Source organism: Orycteropus afer, unplaced genomic scaffold (assembly GCF_000298275.1).
Source record: "Orycteropus afer afer isolate SDZICR_OR568_19922 unplaced genomic scaffold, OryAfe1.0 scaffold00602, whole genome shotgun sequence".
Taxonomy (NCBI): Eukaryota; Metazoa; Chordata; class Mammalia; order Tubulidentata; family Orycteropodidae; genus Orycteropus; species Orycteropus afer.
Window position 1 is genome coordinate 1,269,010 of NW_006922189.1, and position 4,396 is coordinate 1,273,405.

Genomic DNA, 4,396 nt, shown 5'->3' on the forward strand with positions numbered 1-4,396 from the left:
GGACATGTAAGGTGATGCATTCAGAGATTCCCAAGATTAGGACTTAGACATCATGGAGGGAAGACATAAGTCCAAGAACAATTAGTCAAATGACTTTATTTTCCTTGAAATCCTTAATAATTGAGGGTTAAATACAACTCCTGCAGAATCTGTTATAGTATTTTAATCTTAAAAGTTAATAATGTCAATGTGGGAAGATGTTCTGGATTATCCAGGGGTACCCAATATAGATACATAAATCTTTTAAAACATGAAAAATACCCTGCTGAGGTCTGAAAGAGTTATAGCAATAGCAAAAGTGTCTGAAAGGTGCAGCATACAAGAACTCACCCTGCCATTTCTGGATTTCAAGATGGAGGAAGAGTGTCAAAGCCCAAGAATACAGGAGCCTCTAGAAGCTGAGAACAGTCCTCAGTTCACAGCCAATAAGAACACAAGTATCTCAGCTCTACAACCTTAAGGAACTGAATTCTGCCAACAACCCAAATGAGCAAGAAATTGATCACCATTTGAGCTTTTAGAAAGGAAAACAAGCTGCTAACAGAGAGGTCTGTTTTGGACTTACTTCTCAACCACAGAATGCTAAGATAATAAATTGTTTAAGTTGTTTAAGCTGCTAAATTTGTGAATATATCTTATAACAATAACGGAAAATTAATAAAGGACCTCCAAAAATAGAGAATGACAAACTATTTTGAATTGTTCTTCAAAGAGTTTTAGTAGGTTTCTCAAAATATTATGTATAATCATTGCCCAAAATATGGAATGTACAGAAAAATTTAGGAAGAGAAGAAAAATTGAATCATCCCCACCTCCATCACCCAGGAAAACAAAACAAAACAAAACAAAAAAGCCTATATGGAAGGAAGATGGCCCCTCTCTCTCTCACACTCACACACACAAATCATTCTTTCCACATAAATTATTTATTGTGTATGCTTATTGTGAATTAGGCAGTAAGTTTATATTAGTTTTGGAAGGATAACATTTGAAAACTAGCAATAAATACGATAAGAAATGTACAGAAAACCTACTCCAATCTTCCTTGTTAGAGAAAGAAGTTAAGGCTGATTTCACTAGGATAAAGGAAGAGTGGGGTAAGGAAAACTTTTAAGCAGATTGATCAGAAGGTGTAAAGTTCCTAAGATCAGAAATAATACCAAAACACAGCTATGATGGAAAAAGGACAAAGCCATTTCCTAGCAAAAGAGTTGAAGATTTGCTGCAGATTAGGTACTATTAATGTTATTAAACTTTGTTATAAGAATGGTGGACAATCATAGAGTAGTTGTATATGTGATTATTTTATTATTATTTTCAATGTAGAATCTAGTCTCAAAATGTAGAATTTTATACTTACCTGGCAGGGGAGATACCATGATCATGAAGGTGGTTTTTCCAGGGCGAGGCTTATCCATTGTACTCAGGATGTGATGACCCCTGCGATTTCCCCAAATGTGGGAAACTCTACTGCATAATTTGTGGTAGTGGGGTACTGCATTCACACTTTTCCTCTGATAAAAAAAAAGAAAGAAAGAAAAAGAAAAAAAAATCATAGAATTTTATAAAAGTGATATGAGAAGATTTGAAGAGCCTTCTTTTCATATTTTATGGTTCTACAAATGAGAAACAGTGGTAACTTGTAATAGCATTCTGGCAATACTGGATATATTTAGAGTGCAAATAGGTTGAGTTGCCAGCCAGTCCATTCCAACTCATAGTGACCCTTTATAACAGAGTAATACTACCCAATATGGTATCCAAAGCTGTAATCTTTATAGGAATGGATCATCAGGTCTTTCTTCCTGTAGAGTGGCTGATGGGTTCCAACTTCCAAAATTTTGGTTAGCAATCAAATGCTTAACCACTCCACCACTGTGGCTCCTTGATAGGTGGTGTAAACCTCACTACCATAGAATTTATTCCTATTTAAAGAGACCCTATAGCACAGGGTAGAACTGCCCCATAAGGTTTCCAAAAGTTTAAGTCTTTACAAAAGCAGACAGCCTCATCTTTCTCCTGGGTAGTGTCTGGTAGCTTGGATCCATGGACCTTTTGGTTAGGAACTGAATGTGTTGACCACTATGCCACCAGAGCTCCTGGTAGGTTGTGTAATGAGGAGAACAATGAAAGGAAGGAAGAAATAGGTACACACAAACAAACAAAATATACAGAGATCTGTGGTACAAACAAAATATACAGAGATCTGTGGTAGTCTAATAAAAAGGAAGTGTAGTGATAGTTATAAAGGAAGTCTGAATTTCTGTTATATCTTAATTAATAATGGTAAACCCAAGACAGTGCATTTGAGTAAAAGGAGACCAGGGTGAAATGAAATTAAGGGATTTAAGTTTTAGGATATGAAATATTGGACAGACTAAAATGTTGATGTTACCATTCATATTGATGTTTAAATCATCCAAAGCATAGAAGTTGTTGGAGATAAGAAGATCAGGTACAAAATCTCAAAATATTAATAAAGAGAGAGAGACAATAAAGGAATTTAGTATGTTTCATTCATAACTAGCAATAACAAATTATGTACACTGCAGAGACTGAAGTTGTAGGAACATTTTTAAATCTTGGAAATAATTTTGCGGAAAAAGCGTGAAACTATCTGGCATCGACTGGAAGAAGAAATTTTATTCCAGAGCCAATCATTTGAAGCAAAATTTCTGGTGTGAGCTTAAGGGTTTCTGGATAAGTTCTGTGTAAGAGAACCCTTAAAATAAAATCTTTTTTACCCCTCAAAAATTCACATAGTATATTCGTTTCTTTTTCCCTACTGTTTCAAAGTAAATAGTAAGTTTTGAATTACTTTTTTCTTTGTGGAACCACTGACTTCTGCCACAGGTGAATATTTTTCTCAAATGGTCTCTTTTTCCAACTTGGTGACATTTTCCTTATATTTATGCTGTTTTCAAAAAGTCTATAACTGATTCTGTAAGAGCAAAGATAACTAATTCATCTTCCAGGAATAATGAAAGGTCTACATAGCACAAGTTTTGATGCAAGGTCTGAGACTTCCTCCTGAGCCTCATCAAGAGGACATGAATCACCCAATAAAATCTTAATAAACTTATATGTTGTTGTTGTTATGTGCCATCAAGTCAGCCCCGACTCATAAGCGACCCCTCCTCAAGTGTATGAAAAGTGTAAATTTAAGTTGGTATGCAGGATTGGAAACAAAACAAGATCAATACCTCTCACCATACACAAAAATGAACACAGATAGATTAAAGACCAAAATGTAAAACCCAAAACTATAAAGTCCATTAAAGATAAAATAGGGACAAATTAGGGACCTTAATGTATGGTATAAATAGGCTATTAACCAAAACCCAAAATGCACAAACAGCAGAAGAGAAACTAGATGACTGGAACCTTCTGAAATTAATTTTTTATGTACATCAAAAGACTTCTCCAAAAGAGTAGAAAGAGAAACTACAGATTGGAAATAAATTATTTGGCAATGACATATTCAACAAGGTACTTATCTCTAAAATTTATAGAAAACCTTAACACCTCAACATAAAAAAGACAAACAATCCAATTTGAAAATGGGGAAAGAATATGAACAGACACATCACCAAAGAAGATATCCAGGTAGTCAGTAAACACATGGAAAAGTGCAGTCATTAGCCACTAGAGAGATGTAAATCAAAACAAAAAATGAGATATCATCTCACCCCAGCAATAATAGGAAAATCCAATAGGAAAGAAAACAACAAATGCAGATGAGAATGTGAAGAGTTTGGAATTCTCCTACACTGTTAGTGGGACTGTAAAATTGGACAACCACTGTGGAAATGGTATGGTGTTTCCTTAAAATGTTAGAAATAGAAATACTATTTGATCTAGCAATCCCATTACTAGGAATATATACTAAAGAGGTGAGGCCCAGGACACGAATAGATATATGAACCCCATATTCCTCAGTTAATATTACTACTATTTAAATTTATGCATCAACCACCAAAGCCAAAAATGAGGAAATAGAAGATTTTTACCAACTTCTGCAGTCTGAAATTGACCAAATATGCAATTAAAATGTATTAATTATCACTGGTGATTGGAAGGCAAAAGTTGGAAACAAAGAAGAATTACCAGTAGTTGGAAAATATGGGGATAGAAATAATGCTGGAGATTGCATAATAGAATTTTGCAAGACCAATGAATTATTCATTGCAAATAACTTTTTTCAACAAGGCAAACAGTGGCTATACATGTGGACTTTACCAACGGAGCATACAAGAATCAGAATGACTACTTCTGTGGCAATAGGCAATGGAGAAGCTCAATATCTTCAGACAAAACAAGTCCAGGAGCTGATTGTGGAACAGACCATCAACTGCTTATATATAAGTTCAAGTTGAGTCTATGAGACTTCTTTTAT

The 4,396-nt window shown here is 34.6% G+C and overlaps 1 non-coding gene across 1 annotated transcript; it reads left to right on the forward strand.

Moving 5' to 3' along the window:
- The first annotated feature begins 1,352 nt into the window (after positions 1-1,352).
- On the forward strand, positions 1,353-1,516 carry LOC122151596. The gene has a single exon (XR_006164225.1). It is a non-coding gene; the product is annotated as a U1 spliceosomal RNA (small nuclear RNA).
- The last annotated feature ends 2,880 nt before the right edge of the window (positions 1,517-4,396 follow it).